We start from the raw sequence: 17,565 nt of genomic DNA on the forward strand, positions 1-17,565 counted from the left end.
CGCTCACTCCTTGTCTCCGCCGTCCGCCCTGCCCGCGCTCACCGCCCAGCTCGCAGCAAACCCGGTCGCGGGCAGGTCCGCCCGCCAGGCCGCGGCGTGCTCCTCCCTGGTTTACATTTTAAATGACTTGGCTGGAAATTGCTTTATGATATTCTGTAGCACCTGTAACAATACTCAGAGAACGGCTTTGCTACTCTAAAATCTTGGATTCACTGCCATCCCTCACTCCCTATGGACAGATGAGTCAGAGCATCACCTAAAATCGCTTAATAAATTAAAGACAAAGGATCATTCCATTCTCCTAGCAACTAATGTTGCAAGCTGAGGTTCCTCATGCAGATGTAGTTGTCAACTTTGACACTGCTACTCATTCCTAGGATTACATCCACCAAGTAGGTCAAACAGCTAGAGCTCGGTGCTCTGGAAAGGCTGTTACTTACGTTACACAGTATGATGTGAAGCTCTTCCAGCACACACAACGCTTAAAGGGGAAGAAACTGCCTGTATTTCCAACACAGGATAATGAGGTTCTGATGCTGACAGACCATGTAAGTAGGGCACAGAGATTTGCTCTAATGGAGCTGAGGAATCATGGGAAAAGAAGCACACTCAAGAGGATGCTGGGGATAATGATGACACAGAGGGTGCTATTAGTGTCAGGAACAAAGTGGCTGGAGGGAAACTGAAGAAATAGACTGCTAACCACTTCACAAAGACTTGAGTTACTACTTTCTGTTCTCTAAAAGAAGATTGAACAAGTGAATGAAGCCTACGGCAGAGTTCTCAGACTGAAGTCTGTCACACTAGATCCAGAATCTGCTCAACTAATTCAGTGCTCATTCCCCTTTCTGTGTCTTGGAGGAAGTAAATATATCTTACTACAGCATACATTTTTATAGAGTTGATGGCAAGGCTACTGTTGTTCAACTTGGATTCTTTGCACATGGCATGCATTGACTGGGTTCTTCTATCACTTCACACAGACCTTTTTGCTTTTTTTTTTCAATTTATTTATTTGCATGCATTCACTGTACATCATTACAGCATACAAAATGAGATTTTCCATCCAGAGTATACTGTATATTGTCTCAATCAAGCACATCAACAAACATGTTATTGTCAGCAAATGATCTTCCATTTCTTGTTTTCTGTATGTTTTGCTTTTTCCCCCCATCCTTGGTTCCCTACCTCTTACCCTCTGCCACCTCCCACACTTTCTCTGTTATCTATGTTTGCTTTCTATACCATTTTCCCCCCACATTTTATTGAATCACCAAAGACCCTCATCAATCCAAATACCCTCCTAGCAAACACATGTGACACATTTCCATGAGCACAAGTCTAACTTTACGCATCCTATAAAGTAGCACCTAGCTGGGGCTACATATCCTACTGCAGTCATTGAATAGATATATTTTTTTCCTGCAACTTTCTTTTTTGTAACTCAATTTACATTCCTTCCCTAGGCATCATCACAGCACACAAAATGCAATCTCCCATCCAGTACACACTGCATAGTGACTCAATCATGCACATTACAAAAAATATAAATTTCCACTTCTAGTTGCTAGAATTAATTCCACCCCTCTTTCTGACCCTCTGTCCCTTCCCACCCTCCTCTCACACCACCTCTAGTGTCCAAAATTGTCCTCCATTCCCTTCCCACCCACATTGCATTGATCACACAATTTCCTACATAACCTGACTACTTTCAAAGGTGAGTTCCCTCGTTACTACTAAGAAAACCAGTTTTAACTTAAATCAAAGAACCGCCAAGGAACTTTGCTTAAAGCCCGGAAACAGGTTAGGATTCTGTTCAAATGGTAGGTGCATGAACCTATCAGTCTCATATACTTTTATCTTCTGTTCTGGTTCAATTTTCCTGATTAAATTCTGGGATATAGTATTCAACTCCAGACTTGTCCCTATGATTAAGTTAGCTACTTTCTCAGTTTTTGGACTCTTATTTCCATGTATCTGCGTTTAGTTTTCCTGATACAGCACATCCTTGAGAACTTCTTGGAGGTCTGGTCTGGTGCTGGTAAATTCTTTCAGGTTTTGTTTATCTGAGAATGTTCTTGTCTTTTCTTCCCACCTGAAAGATAATCTTGCCGGATACAGTATTCTTGGCTGAAACTGCTTCTCTCTTAACACTTGGAATATATTTTCCCATTCTCTCCTCGCTTTTATTGTTTCTGATGAGAGATCTGCTGTTAGCCTGATGGGATGTCCTTTGTAGGTAACTTGATGTTTTTCTCTTGCTAATCTTAGTATCTTGTCTTTGTCTGCAGTTTTGGTCAACCTGGCTATAATGTGTCTTGGAGAAGATCTTCTAGGGTTGATTCTATTTGGGGTCCGTTGTATTTCCTGGGACTGGATCTTTGAATGCCTCTCTAGGTTTGGAAAGTTTTCTTGCAGGATTTCATGGAATAGATTATCAATGCCCTTATGGGTTTCCTCACCTTCTGGAATGCCAATTATCCGGATATTTGGACGTTTGATGGTATCCAGTACTTCTCGCATATTATTCTCAAATTTTTGTGCCATTTTCTCAGTCTTCATGGTGGATTTTTCTAGGCCAGCCATTTTCTCCTCTACATCTGAGATTCTATTTTCTGAATGATCTAGTCTGCTTTTAATACTTTCAAGGGAGATTTTTACTTCTTGTATTATAGACTTCATCTCTAGCAGTTCCATTTGAGTCTTTTGTAAAGTGTGTAATTCCACTTTTAGATCTTGCAGGAATTTCCTCATCTCTTGGAACTCGTCAATCTCTTTCTCCTTTCTCTTTAGTAGTTCATTATCTCTCTTCTCTTCCATCTCTGTTAGCTTAGACATTATGAATGATCTGAATTCCTTATCAGACATTTCCATGATTTTCACCGAACTGCTTGTGGATGAAGAGTTACTCTTTTCCATGATTTTCACCAAACTGCTTGTGGAGGAAGAAGAGTTACTCTTTTCCCTTGGAGGAGAGGTATTTTCTCATTTTCCCATATTTCTCGTGATCCGGCAGTGATTTCTTGTCATCTGATGGATGTTGTGTTTCTTTCAAATTCTTGAAGTTCAGCCTTAATGTTCAGGAGCAAGCAGGCAGAGGTGATCTAGAATCTCTTTGCCATTCTATTGTGATCGTGCTAGCTCATTTGTTGGAGGCTGAATTATTAGTAGAAAATCTTCATTCCCTTAAAAATCTAGTTCACTGTAGACATGTGGAACCTTCTCCTGAAGGCCCGTGGCTTCTTCTGCCCAGACCTTTTTGCTTTCTTAGCTGGAAGTCAAGGACTAGGTTGATGGAGCACATGACCTCTAATTGTAAAGAAAAGGTTTTACTTCTATAAATGATACTTCAACCACCAAAAAGAAAAAAAAATGGCAAACAGAAGCACAAAGAAAAAAATACAAAACGAAAAAAAAATTGTAAATAAAATCAGAAAAAATGAGAAGAGCAAAATCATGCTAGGTGGATAAAAACAAAGATAAAAAATTAAAAACAATAATCTTTTAAAGTGTTTGCTATAGAGTTTGTGTGTTCATGAGAGAGAGAGAGAAGTGAGAAGTCACCCCCTAGGAGGATGGCCATGTTACAATCCCTTCTCCCCCAATTGCCTCTTGGGATTTTGGGCACACATACCTACATGTTCAGTGTGATTCTCAGACAACTGGGCTTGGGACTCAAACTATGAAGCTGGCCATGTTAACCTCTACACCACTTGCTGGCCCCATAGCAAAATTTTTTTACTAATGAGAAAAAGTACACAGAAAATAAATATATAATTTTAAAACAGGGACCAGCAGATAGCATAATGGCTATGTTGCCAGACACCCATGTAGTTGACTGTGGTTTGAGTCCTGAACTTGGCCACTTCAAACTCATGCCAGATGGGTATGTGTGCATTCCTGAAATCTCAAGAGGAGAATGGAGGAGAAGGGATTGCAGTGTGGCCAACCAACTGAGAGGTGATTTCTCACTTTCTGTCTCTGTCTCTCTGACTAGTGTACATGCCCTGTAGCAAAAATTTCTCTTAAAAAATTAAAACCAAATAAAATAAAAAATAAATGTGACACGTACAAAGAAAATACAATATAGAATAAAAAAATTTAAGATTAAAAAATTTATAGAAAATTAAGAAGTCCAAAAATAATAAATACAAGAAAAACAGATAAAGAAACTAAAAATGAATAATAGAACTAGGTAGTGGATGGTGATTAAGGTACATGGATCCCACATGCCTGAGTATGGTTTGAGTCCTGGACCCAAGAGCTTGAAAAACACTCTGGACTCATATGAATGTATCCCCAAAATTCTGAGAGAAGAATGGAGGAGAAAGATATGGCATTTCCATCTCCCCTTAGAAGTGTTTTCTGACTTTTCCTCTCTGTCTTTGTTTCTCAGTCAAGTGCTTATACCCACTAGCAAAATTGGAAACACAGACACACATACACACACACACACACACACACACACACGCACTTTAAAAAGTAAGAAACAAATGAGGCAATTGCATAGAGAATAAAATACACAGTGGTGAAGGACCAGCAGATGGCATAGAGGTTATACTGCTGGACTCTCAGTCACCATGGTTTGAATCCTAGACCCGGTGTCCTTAACATCATGAAAATCATGCCCAAGATCCTTAGAGGAGAGTGGAGAAGAAGGGATTGTTGCATGACCATCCTCCTGGGGGGTGATTTCTCACTTTCCCTCTCACTGTCTCTGTCTCTCTCTGGCCAGTGTACACACCCTAAGGCAAAAACTTCTGAAAAACATGGATAAAAGAAAAAGGGTGAAGAGAAATTAAAATTAGAAAAAATGAGTAGTACAAAAATACAAAAATAGAAAAAAATGAAAAATGAGAAAAATGGAACTATAAAGAAAATATGAAATAGATAAAGAAAAATGGAAAAAGGAAAACATGAAAAAAGTGAAAAATTAAATGTGAGAAATAAATGAGAAGTAAAAGGAGAATAAATGCAAGTACATATAGAAACATTAAGGAAAATGTTATAAAATAAGAGCCAGTTTAGTAGCGTAGTGGTAAAAGGAGACAGATTCTGCAAGACCAACTGTGTTTCAAAATCTGGGTCCAGTAGCTTAAAAAACAGACCAGACAGGGACCAGCAGTTAGTGTAATGGCTATGTCACTGAACTCCCACGTAGTCGACCATGGTTTGAGTCCTGAACCCGGTTGCTTAAACTCACTGCAGGCGCGTGTGCATGCCTGCCCAAGATCCCGAGAGGAAAATGGAGGAGAAGGGATTGCGGCATGGCCATCCCCCCTGGGGGGTGATTTCTTGCTTTCTGTCTCTCTGTCTCTCTCTGTCTGGCAAGTGCTCGTGCCCTATAGTGAAAAACCTCTCCAAAAAAAGAAAAAAAAATAGACCAGACATTTATATGCATACACCGAATGTGTACATGTCTGCCCTAAACCCAGACAGGATGGAAAAATAAAGAAGAGATTTCTGTGTGATCACACAGCATTGAGGGTGCCATTTTCCTTTTATTCTTTCTGGTAAGTTCATGTGCCCTCTGGCAATTTAAAAATAAATAAATAAAAGTAAAAAATGAGAAAATAAGAAATACCAGTAAAATAAATATAAAGTGGAAAAAGGGAAATAGAATCAATAAAGAATTTAAAAAGATGAGAAAAAGGGGTACGTACAAAGAAAACAAACACAAAATGTAAAAGAAAAAACAAATTTAATGAGTGTTCCCAAAATCTTGAGAAGAGATTGGAGAAGTGATTGTGGTATGACCATTCTCTATAGGGGGTTGTCTTCTCACTTTTCCTCTCTCTCTTTCCTCTGGCAAGCACATATGCATTCTGAAGGAAAAAAGAGTGAAAGAATTTTAACCAAGTTTACACTTCTTTTTAGTATGTTTTTTTGACTATATTATATTGGAGTATGCAAATGTATTCACAACACCTATTACAATCGTGAAAATAAATTTAAGTACAATGTCAATAGTGACCCTCAGAGAAAACTGATTTACTCAGTTTTCTATGACACATAAACATTATATAATAATGCTACTTAACCACCTTATGTGACAAGAATCATCACCAAAATTTTCTGGAAATAAATCCACATAAGAATTAAATATTTAAAAGCTGAAATGCTCTTTAATTTCATTTTAGCAAACGCTATTGGACTCTAGATAGCTAAAACTGTACTCCTTAGTTTAAACTTACATTTTTTTTGGAGAGATTTTCACTGTAGGGCGCGTGCGCTCGCCAGACAGACAGAGAGAGACATAGAGACAGAAAGCGAGAAATCACCCCCCAGGGGGGATGGTCACGCCGCAATCCCTTCTCCTCCATTCTCCTCTCGGGATCTTGGGCACGCACGCACACGCGCCCGGCGTGAGTTTTAAGCCACCGGGTCCGGGACACGAACCGCGGTCGACTATGTGGGAATCCAGCGACATAGCCATTACGCTAACTGCTGGTTCCCAAGAAGGCAAGGTTTTCATTGACCTTACTGAAATGGTCACCAGCTCTATAGCTTCTGCCACCTAGCAAAACTGGTCCTTGCCTGGCATATTGAGGGCAGTGTAGCCACTTCCTTTGTCCCATTGGTGTGTTCATTGTCCCCAGTGATGTTGACTTTCCTGCTGCTGGCAGTATAGGCCAGGAGTCACACCACTATCATAAGCAATCAGCATTACAGGGGCACTCTAGAAGTTGATCTAGAAGTTGCTTATCCTCAAACAAAGACTGTGGAGATGACAGAAGGTCTAGAAGCAGAGGTAGAGATAGAAAAAGAGGTCTCATAGACAGATAAAAAAATTTTGGTCAAGAGACAGGAAGCATCTGAGGCATTCTAGAAGTAGAGAGAGTGAAGCTGAGAGTGAAGAAGATCTCACAGTCAAGACAGGAGATCCTTAAGAATTACAAGAGGGCTGGCAATCCTGATCCTTTAATCCTAGCAATAAAAGCAAGATAGCTGAGAATAGGTTTAGGTCCAAAGAGAAAACAGATGGTAGAGATTGTTCTAAAGAGAAGAAAAAAGACAACAATGGCAAGGAGGATTAAAAAGAAAAAGATTCTGGCAACTTTGATCAAAACAAGCTGGAAGAAGAAATGAGAAAATGAAAAGACTAGGAAAATGGCAAGAGGAGTAACATAGAAACGACATGGAAAACATAGGGGAATCGAAAAAACAAAAAACCCCCCAAAACCCAAAAAACCAAAAACTGAAGAGATGAAAAAGGGAAAACATGGAGTTTAGAAGAGGAGGAGGAGGAGGATGAAGATGATCCAGCAGAAGCTGAAGATGAAGTAAAATTGAGAGTGAGGGGTTAGCTCTGTTAGATGCTTACCTGAAAGTGGGGAAAGAGGAAGTAAAAAGTCCACATGAGAAGTGTCAAAGGTGGTGGGGAAATGAAATGAAGTCTGGGCCAATGGTCACAAAAGTTGTCACTATTGTGACAATCAAAAAAGCAGTAGCCGATTTGGATTAGAAAAGTGAACTGATAGAGAATGACTAGGAATATTCTTCAGAGGAGGAGGAAGTTGATTGTCACATGGCCCTTACAGACTATCAGACAATACAAAGAAGCTTTTTGAACCAGTCGATCATAGAAAAACTGATTATGAACCATTCAGAAAAAAACCTTCTATGTCAAAGTTCCAGAACTAGCACAAATGTCTCAAGAGGAGGTGAAAGTATTTCAGTTGGAAATGTAGGGTATTACAGTTGAGGGAAAATGTTGCCCAAAACCAATTAAATATTGGGTCCAGTCTGGAATTACCTTGTAGATCTTAAATTCTCTCAAAAAGCTGGTTATGAAAAACCCACACCAATCCGAACTCAAGTGATTCCTGCTCTAATGTCTAGATGAGACTTGAGTGTCATCACTAAGACAGGAAGTGACAAGACCATTGCTTTCCATTGCCCATGTTTGGACACATCATGGATCAGAGGTCATTAGAAGGAGAGGAACCAATAGCTGTCATCATGACTCCGACTCGAGAACTGCTTTACAGATTACTAAAGAATGTAAGAACTTTTCAGAACTCTTGGGACTTAGTGTGGTCTGTGTTTATGGAGGAACAGGAATCAGTGAGCAGATTGCTGAACTGAAAACAGGTGCTAAAATTGTCTGTACAACTAGCTGAACGATTGACATGATTGCAGATAATGGGTTGGGTCACTTTGAAGAGTGACATATGTTGCTTTAGATGAAGCAGAATGTTTGACATGGGTTTTGAACCACAGGTTGTGCACATTGTGGATAAAGTCTTTACAGATCATCAAATGGTTATGTTTTCACCTACTTTCCCCAGAGCTATTGAAGTTTTGGCTCGCAGAATCTTGAGCCAACCAACTGAATTACAGGTTGAAAAGAGGAATGTGGTTTGCTTCCTCGATGTGAAGCAACAAATGATTGTGATGAAGAAGAAAAGGAATTCTTGAAGTTACTTGAGATTCTAAGCCGTTATCCAGAATCAGATCTGGGACCAGCAGTTAACGTAATGGCTATGTTGCTGGACTCCCCTGAAGTTGACCATGGTTTGAGTCCCGGACCCAGTGGCTTAAACTCAGGCTGGGCACATGTACATGTGTGCCCAAGATCCCAAGAGGAGAATGGAGGAGAAGGGATTGTGGCGTGGCTGTCCCCCCTAGGGGGTGATTTCTCGCTTTCTGTCTCTCTGTCTCTCTCTCTGTCTTTCTGGCGAGTGCACACGTCCTATAGCAAAAACCTCTCCAAAAAAAGAAAAAGAAAAGAATCAGGATCTGTCATTTTATTTGTGAATAAGCAGAAACATTTTGATGGTCTTCTGAAGAATTTTAAGAGATGATTTTATCTTTGCATGTCTCTTCATGGATGCATTGATAATTATGACAGCAATAGCATCATAAATAACTTTAAGAATGAGATATGCAAGCTTCTTGTGGCCACCTCTGTAGCCGCCCTAGGTATAGATGTGAAGTATCTAATTCTTGTAGTAAATTACAGTTGCCCCAACCATTGTGAGGATTATGTCCACAGGGCTGACTGGATGGAAAAACAGGCAAGAATGGTTATGCCTATACTTTTATCACAGAAGTTCAAGTTCACTGTGCTGGTGACATAATTAAAGCTCTTGATTTGTCAGGGACTGCAGTATCTCCTGATTTAGAGACACTTTGGAGTAATTTTAAAGATCAACAGAAAACTGAGGGGAAAATCATTAAAAAGAGTAGTGGGTTCTCTGGTAAGGGAGTCAAGTTTGATGAAATGGCTAATGAGAGGAAGAAGTTACAAAAAGCTCCCGTTGGTCTCTAAGATTCAGATGATGTGAATGCTGCGGTTGATATTGATGAGCAAATTGAGAGCATGTTTAATTCAAAGATGAAAGTACAAGGTATGGCTGCTCCTGGAACAGCTAGGGTTCCTGCTTAAACTTCATGCAATGCTGAGAAATCAGAAATTGCTAAGAGATTGGTTCTTAGAATCAATGCTCAGAAGAATTTGAGTGTCGAGTTTCAAGTCGATATGATGCAACGGACCACCAGTATAATTCTTAGAGCTGGCACCATTCTGGTTCTCACTGTCTGCTCAAACCATTGCAGAGCAGCTTGCTTAAAACATCAATGCCAAGCTCAGAATCCATAGGCTCTTTTCCTGCACCTGCGCACCTTCCTCACAGGTAGAGAATGAGGAACTTGATCACCTAATTGCGCACACCCAATGTGAGCCAGGTTGCCCCAACTAGACTGCCCAATTAGTCCATGGCCGTAATGGGAATTAGGGCACTGACCAAAACGCTTGCTTAGGTCTTTTTGATAAGAGAAAAATCTACAAATCATCCCTGTGTGCTTCCCTCAGGCCTCAAGGAAGGAAGATGGCAAATTGCCTCGCCCTCCTGTTGCCTGGAGCTAGATGAGCCTTTCGCTTTTCTCTTAGGGCTGCCTGCTCATGGCTAACTGCCTACCACATGATCATGATTTTCTAATTCTGTAAGAGACTACCCTGTGAACACCTCTTCAGTCTAAGAGATAGTACTTGTTGTACTTGAAGAGTGGAGATAGAACAGGCAATACTCACTTGTTTCTCAGTTACCGTCCCTTTCCTTTCCTTCTCTCATCACTCACCATGAACTACACATTTTCCCTTCTGCTTCTGTCTCAAGAGTCACCCTTGTAAGAACACAAGAATCCCCCCCTGGTGGGACCAGCAGTTAGTATAATGGCTATGTTGCCGGATTGTGGTTCAAGACCTGGAACCGGTGGCTTAAACTCATGCCCTCATGCCAGGCACGTGTTCGTGCGTGCCCAAGATCCGAGAGGAGAATGGAGGAGAAGGGATTGCAGCTTGGCCATCTCCCCTGGGGGGGGGGGGGATTTCTTGCTTTCTGTCTCTCTGTCTCTCTCTGTCTTTCTGGTGTGCTCATGCATCCTATAGCACAAACCTCTCCAAAATAATAATAGTAATAGTAATGATATAAAACAAGCCATCTTAATAGTACATTCAGTGGCTAAAGTAACAGGGAATATCACTGTTTTTCAGTATGAAGTTTTCCTTCTGAAAAAGTAAGATATAACTGGGAAGTGTTTTTGGATCCCTCACATATCCACTTACTGTCTTGAAAGACTAAAACAGAAAAAAACACATAGAACAACAGAACCAAATAAATCATTTGTTCTAAAATTCCAGGCTTCATGGGCTCCCCTCTCCCAGTTTGTTTACTTGCTTATCTTTTTCTGCCAATGGTAGTTTGTTTCCTTTGATAGAATATATGGCAGTCCCACATCAGAGACAACCAGTGCTTCCTTTACCAATAATTGGATCACTTTCAGATTCAGAGTTTTACATAAGTTTAGCATTTCCTTTGTATGTGTATATCCAGTTGTGATGAGCCACTGATAGTAAATTGAAAGGTAATATTACTTGGTGAGTATATATTTTTTTATTTTTTATTTTTTTGGAGAGGTTTTTGCTATAGGGTGTATGCGCTCACCAGACAGACAGAGACAGAAAGTGAGAAATCACCCCCCAGGGGGGATGGCCACACCGCAATCTCTTCTTCTCCATTCTCCTCTTGGGATCTTGGGCACACATGCACACATGCCCGGTGTGAGTTTAAGCCACTGGGTCTGGGACTTGAACCACGGTCGACTATGTGGGAGTCCAGCGACATAGTCATTATGCTAACTGCTGGTCCCTCCAGTATATTTTTATTTTTAGTGTCAAACTGACTGAATTTTGAAGTTTGAATGATGTAGAGACTTTTAAGTTGTTTTTAATCCAATATAAATACTTGCTCATGTTTTCTAAATTTCTTATAAAATAAAGTTAATTAGGTCTGCATTTTTCTTAAAATAAAATATAGAAGGCAACTGTCCCGACCCGTGGGACAGTCGAACAGGTTCCCTGGGGGAGGGAGTGAGAGATGGGACAAACACACGCACACACAATATGAGGTGCTGATCAAATCTTCTTCTTCCTCTGTCTTCCATTTATTGAGGAGAAATGGCGAGTTATATACAGCTGGTGGGCACCAATTGGTTGCCCAAAATGCAAATAAGATAGAACAGCATGAACCAATCATTGATGTGGGTGGATCTCTCCCATTGCCTAGAAACCCAACCACTTCCGGGGAGAACAGTTGGTCACATGATTTCTGAGAAACGGTTTGCTCAATGAGGAAGTGAAGCCTAATATTTGCCAAGATGGTGGATAGCTCAAGATGGCAAATAGTTCAAGATAGCTTCCGTATGCAGGGCCCGTCACATGTCCCCCTTTTTTATTTTTTCAAAGAGAGGAGAAAAACTTGGGGGAATCGTGCCTGTCTTAGGTTGGAGTTGTTTTTTTTTACAGCCACTCGTCCATCCTTACCCATCATTGGAGAATCCCATTGCAATGATGGGTTTCCTGTCTTAGGTGGAAGGACTGTACAACTGTTAGGCTCAGACTCTCTTATCCATCTTTGGCTAACTGATTTAGCACCTCAGGCAGGAGCACAGTTTAGGCTCCGTGATACTCTATCTCCAGGTTGTGGTAGTGGACTTGGATAGGCTACATTTTTATGGAATTAATCTGTTGTTTAAGGAAAGACATGAGCTTATTAAAGAGAATAGGCCCCCAAACAATCAGTAAACCCAGAATTGGACCAAGTATGGGGAGGAAAATGGGGAGGAGTCCATTCCATGCAGACCATAAGGGATTGTCACAAATGATGCCGGACTTGTTGGCATAAAAGCAGCAGTGTTCCTGTAAAGTAAGACAGAGCCTCCCCCCCAACCCCCTACCCCACCCCCCGTTCTGCCAGGAGGAGCAGCACTAGGATCAAAACCAGCCACAGTAGTGTCGAAGAAGCAAAACAGGATCAGGTATTTAAGAAGGATCTTCATTTGGTTGATCTATGGAAGGAGAGAGAGATATTTCAGGGCTTTCATCATCCCTGGTTGGATTGTTAAAATCAATCTGTTTGATTAATCTTTTTGGTAGCCAATGAGCAGCATCCATTTTTTGAGAATAGATGCAGACAGACCCTCTGCCCCAAATGAGGACAAGGTCTGGACCATTCCATGTATTGTCCAGAGGATCTTTCTACAAAACTGAGGCAAATTTTGTTTTGGTAGTTGAATTCCAGAAGGTCTCAGCAGCTGAGTCTCCATCTTTATCAAGAGACAGGAAATTTAGGACAAAAATAGCATGTGCCAGAAGCTTTTTTGGCTAGCCCTTAGTCTGTAAAATCTCTCTCTTTTTTTAGCTTTTGGAGAGTATTTTTCAAGGAAAGATGAGCACAAAAATGTATTTGGAGGAAAATGATTATCAATAGTTTTAGTAAAGGAAGCACATGTAATAGGCGAGAAATTTGTTTGTTGGAATAGCCAATTAACCTGGTCCTTAGTATACAGCAGGATGATTGTATCAGGATCTTTGCCATATGTCTAGGCGGACCACAATTGAAGCAATTGCCTCCATTATTATGGTTAAGAAACTGGTGAACAGTATATCCTTTAAGAGCAGCGGCCAGAGCCAATCCTTGTTGGTATGCTGACCCAATATCAGAACATAGGCGAATATATAATCCCCTCCAGAGAGCGCAGCATGGGCCAATGTTTGGCAATCTATTGGTGTAAGCCAATTTTCTGCCACCGAGTCAACTATGGCTAAAGTATATGGAGCTGTAGCTCCATATTGAGCAGCTGCTGTTTTAATTTCTTTTATAATATTAAAATCAAAGGCATGTAGGTGGTGCCATGCTTGTCCTTGTGGATCTGTGGTTTCTGTTACTGGAAATGCTTCCTGCCCCTCAAAATCTATCAATGATTATAGTTTTTGAACTGGTTTAAGTTTTGCACCATGAGTAAAAGTAGGCTGGTGGTGATTCCATGGGGAATCTGCACTTTTAGATTTACCCACTTTTAGTTTTTCTAATTGTGATATTAATTTTGGATGTTCTTTTTCTAACTGAATTTGTTCTTTAAGTTGTTTAATTTTATTTAAAATCTCTTCCCTTGGGTCAATAACCGGCATCGCCAAAGCTGATGCAGATGTGACCAGGTTGTAAGATGGCGGTCATTTTTTGAAAGGTGGCCATTTTGAATTATGGTATTTGCCTGTCTTCGTTTCTGAAGTTTTTTGTTCAGATGGCCATTTTGGGTTACTGCATTTATCAGCCTTGGCCTCTAGGATTTCCTCCTCTGAACTAGTTGATGACTCATTTTTCTTTGGCTCTTATAGAGCCTTAAGGTTGTTTTTCTTTTTTAGTTTTTTAGATTTTTTGGGTTTTGTCTCGCTTTCGGGGCTTTTAACTTCTTCCTCACTATCTAGGGAAGTAAGATCCTCTCCCTGTTCTTTTTCAATTTTAGAATCTTTGGTTAGATCTGAGGTGGCTATAGCCTCCTCCAGGGGTTGATCATTTTGTATGATCTGCTCTCCCTTAGCGACCATAATGACAAGGGCTTCTATTAAGCTCTGAACGGATATTTTATGCTGACTAAGCTTTTGTCCCATTATTACCTGTACTTAAAATAAAACGTAAGTAAATACTTACCAGGACATCTTCTCTTCGTCCTTTTATGTCTTTTGCTGGCCTTTCTCGGGACGAGTCTCTGCCGTCCCCTTCTGGATGAGTCTCTGCTGTCCCCTCCTGTTTTCTACCATGGCCTTTCTCGGGACGTATCTCTGCCGTCCCCTTCTGTTTTCTGCCAGCTTTTCTTGCTTGCTCTGCACTGGAGCCTTCCTTGGGAGCTCTTCACTGGATCCCTCGTACCCAAGTCCGTGTTCAGGCGCCATGTGCCCCGGCCCACGGGACAGTCAAACAGGTTTCTTGGGGGTGAGAGTGAGAGATGGGACAAACACACGCACACACAATATGAGGTGCTGATCAAGTCTTCTTCTTCCTCCGTCTTCCATTTATTGAGGAGAAATGGTGAGTTATATACAGCTGGTGGGCACCAATTGGTTGCCTGAAATGCAAATGAGATAGAACAGCATGAACCAATCATTGATGTGGATAGATCTCTCCCGTTGCCTAGAAACCCAACCACTTCTGGGAGAACAGTTGGTCACGTGATTTCTGAGAAATGATTTGCTCAGTGAAGAAGTAAAGCCTTATAGTTTCCAAGATGGTGGATAGCTCGAGATGGCAGATAGCACAAAATGGCTTCCGTATGCAGTGCCCACCACAGGCAACTAAGATGTACTCAAAGTTACATTAAGGAAAGTTTTCATGGGGCAATTTTCAATTGCAAAGGTTTATAAAATAATGATATCAAGAGAAAAAATGAGCATCAGGGAGATCCTGCAACCCCAGCGATAAAGAAAGAAGGAAAGAGCAGCAGGGAAGCCTTGCCACTCTTGAGCTAGAAGGACCAACAGGAGGGCCCAAACCAAGCTGCTCAGCTGGAACTCATCAGCTAGGACCCCTGGCCAGCCTGCTGTGGTGGAGCAGGGACTCTCCAGACTTCAAAAACCAATTCCAGGTTACTTCAGTCCAAGATAAAGGAAGAATAACAGGAAGACCTTGGAGGCCCAGAGATAGAATAGAAAGAAGGAACAACAGGAAGATCCTGCATTCTTATAAATAGAAGGTAGGAGCTGCTGTGCCATGTGCACTGTTGCCCTTCCACCCCTCATCCATCCAGGATCAACAGGCAGGCCCAAGCCATGCTGCTCAGCTTAGGCTCATCAGTAGAGACCCCCTCCACCCAGTCTGCTGTGATGGAGGAGGGGCTCTGCAGCCTGCATGGTGCTCTTGCACACCATGCAAAGTTGTCTACTGCCTAACATGTCCCCTGCTAATGCAATCTCTATCTGTCTGAGAGCAGTAAGGTTTGTGTATACAAAATGAAACACCTGAAAATAAGAAATTCTGGAAGAATGCTTTCCCTATAACTCCCTTAGCAATAAAAGAGAAAAATTCCCTTCTGAATACCTAAACCCTAAACTCACTCCAGATTCCACACTCTTACCCATAACAGAAGGGGAAAATTGGCCCAGACCTTATGCATATCATAAAGAAGTACAGGGGCTCAAAGCTACATAAAAATACTCCATGGGGTAGGAAGAAGTGAGAATACCACCAGGCGACTAAAAAAAAAATCAAAGCAGAGCCCCCCAAAATAGGAAAATGTCAGGAAATACCTCCCACTCAAAGGATCATCACTCCTCACCAACAATGGGTAAAACACCAGGGATCACAGAAATGTCTTAAACATGATTCATAATATTAATTGTAACAATACTCAACAAGATGCAAGAGAAAACAGAGAACTAGTTGCAGGAGAAAAAAATCCTTCCATGGTATGGAGGAGGAACTCCATAAGGAAATAGACACAGTGAAAAAGAGTAAAATAGAATTTCTGGAGATAAAAATATGTTGCAAGAAATCAAAATCTACCTAGAAAGTATCAACAGTAGATTAGGCCACACAGAATGATAAAATCTCTGATTTGGTCCAAAACCTCTGATTTAGTCCAAGCAACTACAAAGAACAGAAGAATAACCATTTAAAATGAGGATGCTGCCACTCTAGGGGCCAGAGGCAGGGTTGTCCTAATCCCAGCCCTCCAAATCTCACCTTGCAGTTTCAAAACTAGAGGGACAGGGAAATTTCAGGTCTCTTAAGCAGAATCTCCATCTAAAGCCCCTGCCAAACCACCAACCAGAAGGCAGGGCTGAGTCAGTCTCAACTCTCCAAACATTACCTTGCCATCCAGGACCAACAGGCAGACCCAAGCCATGCTGCTCAGCTTGAGATCATCAGTAGAGACCTCCCCACTAATCTGCTTTGATGGAGGAGGGGCAGCCTGCATGGTGCTCTTGCAGACCATGCAAAGTTGTCTCTGCCTAACATGCCACCTGCTAGTGCAATCTCCATCTGTCTGTGAGCAGTAAGGTTTGTGTATACAAAAATCAAACACCTGAAAATAAGAGATTCTGGAAGAATTCTTTTCCTATAACTCCCTTAGCAATAAAAGAGAAAAATTCCCTTCTGAATACCTAAACCCTAAACTCTTACTGCAGATTCCACACTCTCACCCATAACAGAAGGGGTAAATTGGCCCAGAGCTTATGTATATCATAAAGAAGTACAGGGGCTCAAAGCTACATGAACATACTCCATGGGGTAGAACAAAGTGAGAATACCAGATGACTAAAGAAAATCATAGCAGAGCCCCCAAAATAGGATAATGTCAGGAAATACCTCCTACTCAAAGGATCATCACTCCTCACCAACAATGGATAAAACAGAGATCACAAAAATGTCTTAAAAATGATTCATAATATTCATTGTATCAATACTCAACAAGATGCAAGAGAAAACAGAGTACCACTTGCAGGAGAAAAAAATCCTTCCATGATATGAAGAAAGAACTCCGTAAGGAAATAGACACACTGCAAAAGATTCGAATAGAATTTCTGGAGACAAAACTATGTTGCAAGGAATCAAAATCTCCCTAGAAAGTATCGACAGCAGATTAGGCCACCCAGAAGGAAAAAAATCTTTAATGTAGTCTAAAATCTCTGAATTAGTTCAATCAACTGTAAAGAACAGAAGAATAACTATTTAAGATGAGGATGCTGCCACTCTAGGGGCCAGAGGCAGGGTTGTCCTAATCCCAGCCCTCCAAATCTCACCTTGCAGTTTCAGAACTAGAGGGACAGGGAAATTGCAGGTCTCTTAAGCAGAATCTCCATCTAAAGCCCCTGCCCAACCACCAACCAGAAGGCAGGGTTGAGTCAGTCCCAACTCTCCGAACATTATCTTACAATTTCAGAGTTAGAAGATGCCACTGTCACAGGTACTAGACAGGTCTAGATGTATAGTAGCAAAACATCTGAACATCATGAGGCTCTGGAGGAATCCTCTCTCCCTACTGAACCACCAGAAAAAAGTGAAAAAACTCATCTTTGCAGATCTGAGCTCAAAACTCCTCCTGTGGATACCACACAGCAAACCACAGTAGAAGACAAAAATTGGCACAGAAGTAATTCACAACAAAGAGAAGCACACAAGCTCACAGCTACAGACACCAACTCCAAAGAATTAGCAAAAAGTGAGTACATCACCAATGACTAAAAGTTGCAGAACAGCCTGAAGTAAGAAAAACAAACAAACA

At 41.1% G+C, this 17,565-nt stretch overlaps 2 pseudogenes; both read left to right on the plus strand.

The window, feature by feature from the left end:
- The window catches only part of LOC102483716 (putative ATP-dependent RNA helicase DDX47), a 7,665-nt pseudogene extending 6,971 nt beyond the window's left edge, over positions 1-694 (plus strand).
- A 3,484-nt stretch (positions 695-4,178) lies between these two features.
- Positions 4,179-17,525, plus strand: LOC102496621 (putative ATP-dependent RNA helicase DDX46; annotated as a pseudogene).
- Positions 17,526-17,565: the final 40 nt, after the last annotated feature.

This window comes from Tupaia chinensis, unplaced genomic scaffold (assembly GCF_000334495.1).
Source record: "Tupaia chinensis unplaced genomic scaffold, TupChi_1.0 Scaffold000578_2, whole genome shotgun sequence".
Lineage (NCBI taxonomy): Eukaryota > Metazoa > Chordata > Mammalia > Scandentia > Tupaiidae > Tupaia > Tupaia belangeri.